Source organism: Ictidomys tridecemlineatus, chromosome 12, assembly GCF_052094955.1.
Source record: "Ictidomys tridecemlineatus isolate mIctTri1 chromosome 12, mIctTri1.hap1, whole genome shotgun sequence".
In the NCBI taxonomy this organism is placed as follows: domain Eukaryota; kingdom Metazoa; phylum Chordata; class Mammalia; order Rodentia; family Sciuridae; genus Ictidomys; species Ictidomys tridecemlineatus.
In genome coordinates, this window is record NC_135488.1 from 60,184,480 (window position 1) to 60,199,380 (window position 14,901).

At 41.5% G+C, this 14,901-nt stretch overlaps 1 pseudogene; it reads right to left on the minus strand.

The window, feature by feature from the left end:
* Positions 1-276: 276 nt before the first annotated feature.
* Positions 277-6,708, minus strand: LOC144368948 (uncharacterized protein C2orf78 pseudogene; annotated as a pseudogene).
* Between the last annotated feature and the right edge of the window lie 8,193 nt (positions 6,709-14,901).

Here is a 14,901-nt window from a genome sequence, read left to right on the forward strand (position 1 = left end):
ACTATATTACCTTTTCAACTCTGAAAAAATTTTCATCTATCTATCTATGTGTATATGAGAAGAGTATTTGGAACCCATGTAGGACCCAAAGGCCTCTTTATTTTCTAACAATGGTACCAGAAGGCCTCTTTATTATGTATTAGTGAATTATATTACATTTATTTGTATAAGTTTATTAAACGTTGAAAGCATCTGAGAATAAATGTGTATCACTCTATCTATATACATGTGGAAAACTATTTGGTCCCTAAGTGGCACCACTGATCTTAGCAGCTCTTACATTATGTAGCCATAGTAGCGAGAAAACTCCATCTCTCTTTCCCTCTCAAGGAAACCCTGCACTCTCCCCAAAGCAGTGTACTTGGCAGCATTCTCACGCTCTTGTTGAGCCTTCTTCTTCATGGCTTCCCGCTCTGGCCTCTGGTGTCTGGTGATGGGAGTTGATACTACTTGCCCAGGAACATTAGGTTTCCTCCATGGAATTGGTTGTAAGGCAAAGTCTTGGAGGAGATATTGGTTTTGAGGCTTGGGTGGTTGTGACTGGGGCTGGGTCCCAACCCTGGGAACGGGTTGCCAATGAAGAGAAGTACAAGATGATGTTTTGTAGGGTGCAGGCCCAGAAGCAGCAGACCGAGGGGCACTAGGCTGGGTAGAAGCACTCACACCTGACTGAATGGCATGAGTCAAAACGGGGTGAGCTGGCTTGGCAGGACGCATCCAAGATGGGTTGGCAGTAGCTGGTTGGGATGTGTTGACTGCCATGGGTTGAGCTGAGCTAGCAGGGCCAGGCTGGGCAGGGTAAGACCCAGTGGGTCTCCGTGAGGCCAGAGACTGTGGCCTCCTATTGATTGCTGGTCGAGGTGGAGGTTTCTCCTGGGTCAGAAAAGGCAAAGGTACCAATTTTACCTTCCCAGGTGGTGGAGGCTCATCAATGGATGGAGCAGGACCCTCTCCTTCAGCACCGATATCTGGATTCTGGGCTTTGACTTGTGATTTCTCAGGACCCTTAACCACCAGCCATGGTTTCATAGCTGGGCATGTACGGTTGTCTTGGGTACTGCCTGAGTTTCCCAGGGCCCGGGAGGAAGAGAGCCCAGTTTTCTTATCATTCTTCTTCCCCAGTGCGTGGAAAACCTGCACCGACTCCAACATGTGCATGCCGAGACAGCTCCGAGGCTTTTTAAAGGACTCTTGGCAAAGCTCAGGTTGGTTCCTCTTCCGCTTTAGTTTGGGCACCGTTGGCTTGTCTTCTGCCTCGACTTTGTTGCCTGGCTGCTTCCTCTCCTCGGCTTTCTTGGAGTCGTTTCCTCTGGGTCTCTTGGTCTTTTCTTGCTTATGGCCCTTAGCCTTGCTGTTCCTGCTGGATGCAGCTTTCTGAGCTTTGCTCTTACAGTGCTTGGCCGTGTGCACATTGGCCCTATTGCTGTCTGCATCCCTGTGAGCAACTTCTCCTCCTAATGCACACTCTAGGTCCCTTAGCTGCATTTTGGCCTGAGGAGTTCCATGAGGAGACTCTGAGGCTTTATGTTTTCTGTTCCTCACTGGATCACTAGGACCCATTAAGGCACTTGTGATTTCCTGCCCCTGGCTTTTTCTGTTATTGCAGATGTATGAGAATTCTGGAGGCTGTGGCAGACAAAATGTCTGACTTGGAGGTTGCAATCCCAAGGAAGCCTCCATCCCTAGGGAAGTTTCCATCCCTGCAAAGGAATCAAGGACGATGGTAAGTAGGATGCTCCCCCTTCCCAGCTCCACACCTTTCAGGGGAACCACCAACTGTGGAGAAAGCATTTCTATTAGCTCTTTTTAAGGACCACTGACAGATATCTGTTAAGAGTTGCATATTAGTTACAGGTGATCCCTTGAAGTGTTACTTTTGGGCTGGTTCATCACCATGGCAGCATGGGTTTCCGGTAGAGCACTTGTCTCCTCTGTGGGAAACCCAGAAAAACTCTTTCATGAAGTCTCTCGCTCTCATATAGGGGCCTCTCAATTCTCTCCACTCTCCCCAGAATGTAAGAACACTTAACACCATGACCTAGGAGAGGGTGGAGCTGATGCTCATGAGATCAATGTGAATGGTCGGGGGTTTTGGACTCCTGCTTTGGACAGCATCTCTACATACAGAGGTTAAATCCTGCAGTCAATTAAGGGACAATTAAACTGTCACACCCTGATATGTGTTGATGTATTTTTCTAAACCAAAGTAAAATTAGGGAAATGTATTTATAGTGTGGTTGTGTAGCTGGACTGAGTGCAAAAATAGTGAACAGCCGCTTCCTTCCGTGTGCTCCTAGAGGTCTCTTAAATGCATGGGTGGCCATTACGCTGTGCTGCATGCTTGTCTTACAGAGTCTGAAAATGGGGACTGCTGAACAAGATTGTGGTTAAAATCTCAGCACTTGAATTCTAGGGATGTGTGGACCCACAGTTACCAGCTGAAAACTGGACCCTCCTTTCGAATGGTAATCTCATTCCTTCCCCTTTTTGCTGTTTGTACTCACCTTGAAAATGTGTTTTTTCTATGCTTTGAGTGGACACAGAGTAGTAGGTCACAGGTGTAGGGACTGATGGTAGGACATTTGTGGGCTGAACTTCCTTCAGCACTGTCACCATTTCTGGTTGAGGGGCAGTGGCACTACTTCCTGCATATGGCACAGAGCCATAGGATTGCAGGCAGGGGTCATGTTCTCCAGAGAGCAGAGTCCCCAGAGAGTTTTGATCATAGTAGTAGACCTGGCTTCCTTCTTGGTGGGGTAGTGAGAGGCAATGTCCTTGATTTGGAATCTGAGGTAGTGTCACCTGGACGAGCCTACCAGATAGTAGTGGATACCCAGGGATCATGACATTGGCTTTGGAAGTTTTGTCATACTGGAATGTCATAGATAGGGAAGAATCTGCTGTATTCTGGTCAGTGACAGTCATATTAAAGTCCCTGAGTGAGGATGAGCTCTTTTCAGCACTTCCTGGGATATACCACTCAGAAATACTTGGATAGGGGGCAGGTGCCATGGGAGTCTGGTGCTGGCCAGTAACTCCAGACACCATGGCTGTGCTAGCATGTTGATAAAGGTAGGCACTGCCCATGAGTGGCTGGAAGGAGGTGCCACAGGTTGAGGGCAGTAACCATGCTGAAGTGGCAGCTGGAGCAGAGGCTCTGGAGAAGTTGCAGACACTTCCTGTCAGGGAAGCTGCATTGGTCACCACAGGAAGAGACAGCTGCAGAGAATCAGCATTTCCATGTAAAGAAGAATTTTGGAAAAGTTCTGTAGGAAGAAGAGGGTGGTGAAAATATTGATGAGACAGGCAGATTCTTACAATATTTGAGGAACAATATCATCTTAATGTTGTAGTAATCAGGAAGGCCCTCATTCCAATAATCATTGAGAGACCCCAAGTCACTCCATTTAGGATGGCTGCAAGCACTCTTCTGATTCCCTGCCTTTTCTCTCAAATTGGGCACAGAAGTCCCAAGTGGTCTGCTTCACACTTTGTTCTCTAAAAGCATCCTTCTACCTGTCCTACCTTTCCTTTGAGCCTGCCCTAGTATTGACTCATGAATTTGCCCTAGAACTGAAGCATTTTCAAACTCAGAGGAAACCCCAACCTTACCAGTTAGCAAATGAGTACACCAAGGGTCAGGGAAGTGAGATTGACTTGTTCAAAATCAGCAACAGATTATGGAAAGTTTCTCCCTGGCCAGGACTCTTGTTGCAAAGAGCAGAAATCTGGAGATTGAGAAATTTGTTTTCCCCTGTTCATAGAAAATCGTACTGCTATCACCACAGTGATCTTTAGTATCTCCTTTTGTTTTTCCAGGTCACGTGATATTTCCTAGAGTTCAGGTTTACCATCCAAATGATAATTTAAGCGTCAATCTTTGCCCTCTTTCAGCCTAACTGCTGATCCTACATGAAAATGACTACCTGAAATTCAGTTTCTCAAGGAATGCTTCTTGAAAGAAATTGAAAGTTTCTGAGCTTCAGGTTACTCATCTTTAGTGTGGTTATAACAATAACAATAGTGATAATTCATCCATAAATAAAAGCGTCATATTACATAAGATTCATGTGAGGGCTGAGGTTATGGCTCAGCATTAGGGGGCTAACGTTAGGGTTAGCACATGTGAGGCCCTGGGTTCAATCCTCAGCACCACGTAAAAATAAATAAAATAAAAGTATTGTCTTGAACTACAACTGATAAATAGATATTACAAAAAGTTTCCTTTGGAGGGAGTTACAGTATGTTCTGGAAAGATAGAAGCAAAAGTCAAAAACAGCTCAGAACTAAAAGGAATGACTACATAATAATGAACATATCGATATGAGCAAAAGTGAATGTATATCAAATTTGCTAAGAAATGACTTCTGTTATCATGCATACAATATTATGAAAGTGAATGTTTCTCTTTGATTTTAGTGAATATTGTTAATCAAAACAAAGCTCATAATTGAAGGTGAGTTTGAATGCATTCTCAAGCAGTACATATAGACAGAGAAACTATACTAAAAATGTGTGTAATTGTAAGTAAAGTGAACACAAATTTGAAGTAAAGTGAACAGAAATTGAAGTAAAGTAAAGAACAGATGGGTAGCCACGTGGAGAAGGGAAAACTAAAGCTAAAACCCTGGATGAATCTGGGCATGCTGTGCTGGGCCTCTGGTCCCAGCACTCGGGAGCCTGAGGCAGTGGGATTGCAGGAAACCAGGAATTGATAGCCACTGTGGGCAATTCAGGAAGATCCTATCTGAGAAAACAAATAAAATATCCTGGAGATATAGCTTGTGTAGCATGCTTGCCTAGCATGCATGAGACCCTGTGTTCAATCCTCAGAACTGGAGAGAAGAGAAGAAAAGAAGAAAGAAAGAATGAATGAGAGGAAGGAAGGGAGGCATAAGGACCAAGGCAGGGAGGGAAGGAGAGAGAAATGGAGGGAGTGAGGGAAAGAAGAAGGGAATGAGGAAAAAAGGAAGGACGAAAGAAATTTTGTACATACTAGAGAAAAAAACAATAAGTGTAAAGTCATTATTGTTCTTGTTTCTCTTCCTCTAGGGATTACCAACACCAAATAAAAGGCATTAATTCCACTAGGTAGATATTTCAATTGATATAAATACATTTTCTGATAATCCTTTTGGTTATTAAAAAAACAGAAAAAATGCTTTAACAAAATCATAGAAGCCTAGTTTATTATCACATTTAGAGAAAAGTCTTGTTTCTAAAGTCTGAGAAAACCATCACAGTATAATAAAATAACAAATTTAAAACAATTTTTGTCTTTTCTTCTGACATTTTCTTCTCCCTTTTATATTAATACACCCCAGCCCCAAACAATTATTTGAAATGTAGACAAAACAAAAAGTCTTCACATAATTATTTAAATAAACTCGGAATTAGAGATGGGAGCTTGAATTTTTATTCTTATATAGTTCTTTCTTTTGGTTCTTAAATTTAGAAATCATCAATGACTATTTCTATATTGTCTTTTTAGGAAAAGAAAACGTTGTAAAGATGGAAAACAGCTTCACCTTGACAGCTTATATCACAGAAAGGAATGTGTCCTTCTGATGCAGGTTTGGACAAAACATTTTTTAGATATCCCTGTAGTTTAAAAATCAGAACAAAATAGGACATGGAAAATGCCATTTCCCCATCTCTGTCTAGAACCACTTTGCTTGGCATGTTTGGAGGAAGAATCATTTCTAAAACATACTTCTAACATGTTCATGTTCAAACTGTCAACATCATCTGTGTTGAAAGAGGTCATAGAAAAAGTGTAACAGCCAAGTGTGACTTTTCGGATAACCTGCTTACCCCAGTGATACCCTAGTTGAAGTCTTAGTTTCCTTGCTGTTCTGTTAAGCTAAACATTCTCTAAACCAGCCTCTGGGACGATTCACTCTATGCTGTCTGTTGGTTTAAATAAGATCTTTGCTTTTCTTCCACATCCATCTTAACCAACCTCTTTTTCATCGAGAACATCATTCTCTTCATCTCTATAATTCTAACATTTTCTTCTCCTTTATTTTTATATTTTCTTCCTCCACCGAGTTCCTGTTGCCGTGTGCTTAAACAGTCACAAACTTGCTTTCCCAAGAACATCTGCCTCCTTACAGCCCTGTCCTCGTGCTCCTCTCTCCCTATTTCTTTTTTCACCTAGGTGAAACAGAAAACTCCCAAATATGTGAATGTCCCTTTTATGAACAGCACTAAATTTGAAATACTGAAGTGGAAATCTTGGTGAAGGGAAACTGTTACAGAGGAAACCTCTTGGTTTCCACCCTGCCTAGGTTTTGTCTCTTTCAGTTGAAACAATACAACCATGAAATCTGATTTCATTCTCTATAAACATGCCCCTCAAGATGCAAGAAAAGTAAGGGACCAGAACATGGGCAATCTGTTATCCTCATGTAGCAAATCAGGAAACAGATTTTGTGAGAGAGTCAGATAGTCCAGTTCTATACCTAGTACATGTCAAATTCCAAATGAAATTAGGTGTCCAGATTTCTAGTTCCATCCTTTCCCCTATTATTCTAAGCCCTTTTGACTCCATTAGTAAATTGAGGCAGGTCAAAGTCTAATGAAAAACTTTAAAAAGTTTCTTTACTCACCAGACATGGTCAGAGAAGAGGTCACATCAATTGTAGATACAAAGGATGAGGAGATCACCCCAGAGGATGTGTGGGTGGCTGAGGCTAGAGAATGCATGTTTCCCAGTATGGGGTTCACTGGTCACTGTTTACTGGCCACTCTAATGACTGGTTACTGGTCACTGGTCACTTGCGATGATTCAAATTTGTTTACAACTACATGGCAAGCCTAAGATTCTAGCAGGTGGCAGTAGGTTTGGTGGGAGAATGATGTCACAAACCTGGCCGTTTAAAGGTATGAAGTAGCCAATAGAGTGGTCAGACTCCGAAGGAGAAGGTGGGATTGGGTGGGGGAAATGACAAGAGAGTTGATTGGGTGGAGAAAGTGACAGGAAAGTTATAATAGAAACTCAATGGCTCAGTTCTGGTAGGTGAGCCCTGCAGGAGGGACATAATGGGCTGACCCCATGGCTCCCCTCCCCCAGGCTCTTGTGTTAGGGATATCATCTCTGTGTTCCTCTTAAATGTTCATTAAAATATTATGAATATGTTATAAATTATGCTTCACAGTATAAGAGGTAATAGTGATACGTTACTCTATTAACATATGCCGTTAATATCCCTGGAGATGGAAGACATCTAGTTTGAGCAAGTATAGTGGTTGTGGAACCACAGAAGTTGATTTGATTAGTGAAGTTCCTGCAGTATTCAAGGATTCAGAAAGGGGTTAAAAAGTTGTTTTTTTCCCCCCTAGTTGTAGATGGACCCAATACTTTGATTTTATTAATGGGTCAAGCCCAGTGCCTCATGCGTGCTAGGCGAACATTCTACCACTGAGCCACAATCCCAGCCCTAGGGGGAAGTTCCTTGAGTGCATTTTCTGGGGAATGATGTGGCCCAAGATTCTCTTTAGTTTCTCCTTGATTGATCCCTGCTTTCTTTGGCCTGGGCTGGGCCAGTTTAGACTGGTAACTCTCTTCTGCTCTCCTTCCCCCATCCCTCTTCATTGTAGACATTTTTTCATGGACAAGCCTTGAGTCTGCATTCTTGTACACATTGATATTACTTTATCTTAACTAGCAGAAGCAGGGGTCTTTTTTTCTGTGAGTTGATTCTTTGAAAAATGAACTCTGAGCAATAGCAGAAACTCTAGAGAGGTGGAAGACTTAGTTGACTGTAAAATTTCCCTCTCTGGATTTTTGTTGTGCTCCTTTAACTTATAATTTCTTGAGGACAGCTCCTTGGTCATGTGGACTTTCTGCCATCAGCCTCTTTCATATGTGAGAGGCACTGAGGATCCTTTCTCTCTTCTTATGTAAGAGGATCCAGTGTGGCAGTTACTGTGACTTCCTCCCCCATGCAAACAGCCACTATAGAATCTTGGGCTTCTCACATTCTTTGTCTTGCATGTTTGGGTGGAAGGCCAGGAGAAAAGTTAGAACATTAAGAGAACATAACAAAGTATGGATAACAAAGAAAAGAGAGGTTAACATGGACTTTTAAATTTTAACTTTTTGTTAGAAACAAGTTAACTCATTGAGGTCTCATTTTGTCTTAATCAAAGAGGCAATTAATTTTTTTATTTTATTATTATTATTATTATTTTTTGCTGGGGGGACGGGTCCTTGGAATTTAAACCAGGGACACTTTCCCATTACCTCACATCCCCAGCCCTTTTTATTTTTCTTTAGAGACAGGGTCTCACTATGTTGCTTAGGGCCTGATGGATTTGTGTAGACATTCAAAGAGAGGCTTGTGGAAAAAGCATTGTGGTTATGCTGTGCACCCAAGGAAGAGGTGTGTCTGTTCAGCCCAACTTCATCTAAATTGCTTTTGCCTTTGATCCCCTGGAGAGTGTTAGTTTCACCACTTTCTCTTGTAATGCGATAAAGTCAGTCAGGACTGAATTGGTAATAATATATATATGAGTACTGAGCTGGTTTGGGGGAGTACAACTATGGGATTTAATCATTTTCCTTGGTGGTAACCTTTTTTTTTGTGTGTGTGTGTGTGGTGGTGGTGGGGGTTTACCAGGGATTGAACTCTACCACTGAGCCACATCACCATCCCTATTTTATGTTTTATTAGAGACCTGGTCTCACTGAGTTGCTTAGCACCTTGCCATTGCTGATGTGTGCTTTGAACTTGCAATCTTCCTGCCTCAGTCTCCCAAGCTGCTGGGATTATAGGCATGTGTCACCCCACCCAGAAATGTGTTAAGTTGTTTTTTTTTTAAATATTCTGTTAGTTGTCAATGGACCTTTATTTAATTTTTGGACTTCCTTAGAGACAGTGAGTAGATAGTGTGATTCACAACGTCAAGAATCCACAGGAGTAGTTGTCCTCATTTCCATATCAGAGGATTTGTCGCTGATATACAGGAATGCATTTGATTTATGCGTGTTGATTTTATACCCTGACTCTTTGCTGAATTCATTTATTAGCTCTAATAGTTTCTTTGTAGACTCTTTTGGGTCTGTTAGGTATATAATCATGTCATCAGCAAATAGTGATAATTTAAGTTCTTCTTTTCCTATTTTTATGCCTTTAATTTCTTTCGTCTGTCTAATTGCTCTGGCCAGTGTTTCGAGAACTATGTTGAACAGAAGTGGTGAGAGAGGGCATCCCTGTCTTGTTCCAGATCTTAGAGGGAATGCCTTCAATTCTTTGATATAAGGGGAGTAACTAAGGACAGAGTAGGGACGAAGAGCAGGAGAAGAAGATTAACATTAAATAGGGATGAGAGGGGGGAGGGAAATGGAGAGAGAAGGGAATCTGCAGGGAAAGGGAAGGTGATCCTCAGGGTTTTATAAAATTACATACAAGAGGAAGTAAGGGGTAAGGAAGAAGTACACAAGTGGAATAAATGTTTTACAGTAGAGGAGGTCGAGAGAGAAGAGGGGAGGGGAGGGGAGGGGTGGGGGGATAGTAGATGATAGATAGAGAGCAGAATTCATCAGACACTAGAATGGCAATGTGTAAATCAATGGAAATGTAACTGATGTAACCAATGTGATTCAGCAATCTGTATACGGGGTAATAATGGAAGTTCATAACCATTCTGAATCAAATTGTGAAACATGATATATTAAGAAAGATGTAATGTTTTGAAAGACCAACAATAAAAAAATTAAGAGTTAAAAAAAAAAAAGAATCCACAGGAAGTCAAGCGCATATATAGAAAAAATTGCTCATAAATAAAGGTAAATATTGCATTTACAGGCCTATTTTTCCCATCTCTTACACTGCTAATTATGGAATATAATTTTTTTTTGCTGGTTGTGTGTGGGATAATTTTTAGCCAAGAGGGATTGTGAAATGTTTGGTCGTATAAAGATATGGCTCAGACAGAGTATGTCAACTTTTTCAGGGTATATATATTTTTATTTTTATCTCAGTTGCATACCTCAGATAGCTTACTTCTATAATACTGGCATGTAATGTGAGACTAAGAACATACAGTGAGTATGTGTAAGCCAGATCATTTCTTATGTTCTCTTAGAAATCAAGGGTATTTCCAGCTACTATAGGTTAAGGAGATGGAGATGATGGATGCAGACCTGATGAATTCAGCAAAGCCTTTATTCACCTATGGAGTCAGGCATCAGATGGGCAGACTTTCTGGTCAGAAATGGCTGCTGGTCTGAGTTTATATAGGTTACACACTGGGAGGTAACTTACCCATTGAAGACTTTAACGGGACGTGGGCATTCAGGAAAAAGGTTGCAAAAACTAGAAATTTGTTTTTATTGGCAGTGTTTTCATAGGGCAAAAATGGAGGGTGCATTGTCCCATCCCTGAGAATGGATATATTGGGAAAGGACCAATTCTTGCCCTTTTCCAGGGATGTCTTGTCACTGAGTGATGTTTGCTTCCTTCCCAGGGATTTTTATGTCACTGGGAAAAAAAGTATTGGGAAAGGATCAATGTTATCAATGTTCTGCTTTTCCCTCCCTCCCTCTTCCTAGGCCACACTGTTTTTGGGTTGTCATTTGCCTATCTTTTATTCCAGACTCTGAAAAGTCATAATGAATAGTGGCAATGATTTTGGATCTGGTTGCTTCTTGGGGAGAAATGGTGAAGTAGGAGGACCCCATCTCTCAGAGTTCTGGAAAAGAACATGGGTGCTCTTGAGGTTGAGGCTTTAGAAGAGTATATGTGGCAGTAGACTTGGGGCTCAGGCACAGTCCTTCTTTTGTGGTTTCAGAAATTTGGACTGTATTCTGGAGAGGGCTTGAGGCAGACAGGTCACCTCATTAAGAAAATGTTTTTTGTACACAATTAAGAATAGGGAGAAGAAAGGCTATTATATTAAAGGTGAAGATTAACAGATTTGTTAGTTCTAGGAAAACAATTTTAGCAGGTCCTATCATCGGGGAGCCTATTTCTCTTAATCAAGGCCATTGCATCCCATTCAAACTCAGGGTGCACTTTCCATGATCTGAGGAGTTCGGGTCCTTTGAAGCATTGCAAGCATGATTAATGTTGGAACCATATTTTCCTGATGGTTTAATCATTTCCAACCTGCTTGAAAGACTGTGCATAACTAGAATAGAAGTGAACTGTATAGTTACAGCTAGTAGCCCAGGTATATGTGTAGAAAAGTATTTCAAAGAGTTGAGGGAAGAAATCCCCTTAGCTAAACTGGCCCAACTTTCTTATCAAAAGTGGATGTTTTTGCATTTTCTATGGCAGAACCTGAGATTGTAATTTTAATTTAAACAAGTATTGATATGAAAAAGATCAAGTCCATTAGGTGATTACATACATTTTGCCATTGTGTCTCAGTGTCATCATATGGATCTCTAGTGACACAAAATTGGGTGATATTACAATGACCCTGAAGTTACTGAGCCCATTGTAAATGTTGTACTTATTCTCCTAGTCAAATAATAGAATCTTTTAGTTGTTGCATTTTGTTTGAATTATCTGGATCCATATGTTCTTGAGTTTGCCAGGTCTCGGTAACCTTCTTATGGAATTGTTGAAGGTAATGGACCTGCTGATGCAATGTCTCCGCTACAGTCAAACCAACAGTCCCAGCTCTCAGCCACCAGATGAGCCATTTAGCGTGGTGTTTCAGGTGCCTCAGTAGTTCCTAGGTGGATGGTATTTAAGGGGCCTCCTGCCTGGTACTTTTAATTTTACAAGGAGCCTTTTGAGAGTCATTATAGTTGGTGCTGAACTTTGCCATAGAGTTCAAATGTTGTTGTAGCACACACTTTACACATTTAACATAATATAGATTTTTGTGAGGCATCACAAAATTTGAATGGATATTTGAATGGGTCTGGACCCTAAAACATAGGGATTTAATACACATACTGTGAAGGTACAATTTCTTATGAAAGGAAATGTTACGATAGATAACATTTTTCAATTTATTATATTGAGAATTACCCTTCCAGATCCCCAAAGTCTCCTCAGTCAGACCTATTTTCCATATTGTGTCCTGAATTAGCAGAAAATCCATTCTCATGGCAGCTGATAATTCTCCCTTAGACCAGTATCTAGTGATGTTGGAATGGAAAACAGCTCTATCAACCAGATGTTCTAAATTGTCTCTATAAGGTAATTTTCATCCCAAAGCTCTAGATTCAGCATCAGTCAGTTCCCCAGGAGAACCCCAATCTATAACTTGTTTTCCTACAACAGAAAGATTCGATGATAGGGTTATCACCTTCAGACCATTGTAAAACTTTTGGTGAATGATTTCTGTGCCAATGGTAAGAGGATATGGGTCTGCTTAATGAGAAATTAACATTAACTCCCTGGCCTGCAGGTGAGCCTCTGCCAGTGAGGAAAATCAGCCTGGCCTCTTGATCCTGTTATTTTGGGATATATGTAAGCCGAGTTTCGAGGCTCAGTGTGGTAACAATATGAGTATCTGAGAGAAACACAAAGAGGGGGTCAGGAGGACAGTCCTGAATAATTGAACAAAGATTGTTGGGAAGACCTGGTAGTCAAGAAATGACCAGGCAAGAAGGCCTTGGAATTAAGATAGATTGAAGGGGGAAGATCCAACCATGTTACTGGGTGAGCAGTGACAGGCTGTAGAATGTGGGCCCTATAAGCCTCTGTGTTTCTAGCCATGCTGGCAGTTGTGCATATTATGAAGACCAGTATGAGGAACATGCTAATAGGGATAATGGATTGACCTGTTTTTCCTCAATTGCCCCCAGTTATCTCTCTTAACCTATCCCCATGGCCTGGGGTTTGTCTTCCAGGCTCAAGACATTAACATTTTTGCCTGTAGAGAGAGGATTCTCACTGAATACGTCAGGCGCTTCTTGTCTCTGCTGTTTCTGGTCTGGTGTGGCAGTTTATGAAGTTAAAGATGATATGTGGAGAACACAAAGAGAGGAAATAAATTTGGGTGGGGGTCAGGACAATGAATGTTCCTTGAAGGCAGGAACATTCTCCTGTTCTAATGTTTGAAGAGTTGAAAGATGAAGGGGGAGTAAGTATGATGAATTTAATTTCCCTCTTGTGTGCTATTAAGGAAAGGAAGTAGAGGCTGGGGTTGTGGGTCCACATGTGAGGCACTAGGTTCCATCCTCAGCACCCCATATAAATAAACAAATAAAATACAGGTATTGTGCCCAGTATAACTAAAAAAAAATATTTTAAAAAGGTAGAAGGCTATCTGAGACAGAAACCCTAAGAGTTCTAGGAATGAGGTTCAGCGGTTTCCTCAAGAATGGCTGGGAGGTAAGTCATGTGTAGTCCAGTGAGGCCTGTGAGAACAGAATGATTAGTGGCATTAGCAGGAACAGATTTGAAATTGCTTAAATGTATCTGGGATGGGTGGCCTTGTATTTTAGCTGTGGTGGGTGTGGTCAGAATCACCTGAAAAGGGCCTTTTTTGAGATTCTGTGAATCTGAAGAGGACAGGTTTAGTGAATTCTTCAGGCATCATTGGAGGGAGCGCATATCAGGGTAAGATAATAGGACGTTAGTTTCATCAGGGAGAAACTGGAGATTTGTGGACATAGAGGCTTGTGAAGATGAGCGTGGTGGTGAGAGAGAGCAGCCTGCTTCTCTAGCCAGTCCCCTGTATTATTTTCTAAGGAAATATATCCCTTGCCAGTCTGATGTCCTGTACAGTGCAACGCTGCCATCCTGTAGAATAAAGGAGCAGCTTCAAGCAGATGTCTTATGTAATTAGCATTAAGAATTCGTTACTTAGGAAGAAAACCTCTTTCCCTGCAGATTAGGATGGTAGAATGAATGACGTTATAAATATATTTGGAATCAGTAAAAATATTGAATGATTTTTTTTAATCAAATCTCCAGTGAGAGCAGCAAGTTCAGCCTGTTGAGATGTGGTGCCTGAGGGGTGGGGAGCAGCCTCAATTAAATGGGTGAGGACAAAAGAAGAATCTGCTGTATTCTTTCCTTGAAGTACAGCATGGCCTGCAAAGTATGGGGACTGTTAGCAGAAAAGGACCAGGCTGGGTACAAACTTCATGGATCAGCACAGTTTTTATGCAGGAACAGAGTGCTGCCTCTTGTGAACCTTCTTCTCTGGTGGAAAATGAGCCATGGGCCCAATGGGGAATCAATGCTTATATAGGTTACAGAGAGGTGACTTAATAATGAGTACTGGGGAAACAGGTTTGGGAGAATTTCAAAATTTGTTTTTACTGTACAATGTTTTTACTTGGAGAAGAATGGAGGGTCTGTGGTCAGCATTCAGTGTTTAACTCTTTCCCTGCAGAGTCCCATTGTAGTGTTCCTGGGAAAAGATTTATTTGGGAAAGGATCAATGCTCTGGCTTCCTTTCTAGGGGTTTTCCTGTCACTGGGAAAGAATGCAGTAGGAAATGATCAATGCCATCAACATGCTGCTTTCTACTTTACCCCCTCTTGCCAGGGCACATTATTTTGCAGTTTGTCCTTTTCCATATTCAACAGCGACTCTTTGTGGGAGCTTCCAATTATGAACCAGTCTGGGGAGTCAGGGAGTGGCTGATGAGTTACATGTAAAAAGGGGTTCTTTAAGAAATCAAGGGTGGGGCTGGGATTGTGGCTCAGAGGTAGAGTGCTCAGGTCACAAGGGCAGGGCCCTGGGTTGGATCCTCAGCATCAAATAAAAATAAATAAATGAAATAGAGATATTGTGTCCATCTATGAATAAGAAATAAATATTTAGAAAAATGGAGGGTTTCAGGATACGAGTGAGAAATCACATGGGCAGTTTTTTTTTTTTTGGAGGGGGAAAGATTGGCAGGGTTTAATGGGGAGTCTTGCTGCTAGGTAGTTAGGGGATCCAGGTGTTGTGCATGCAGTCATTGGACTCTGGTTGGGGG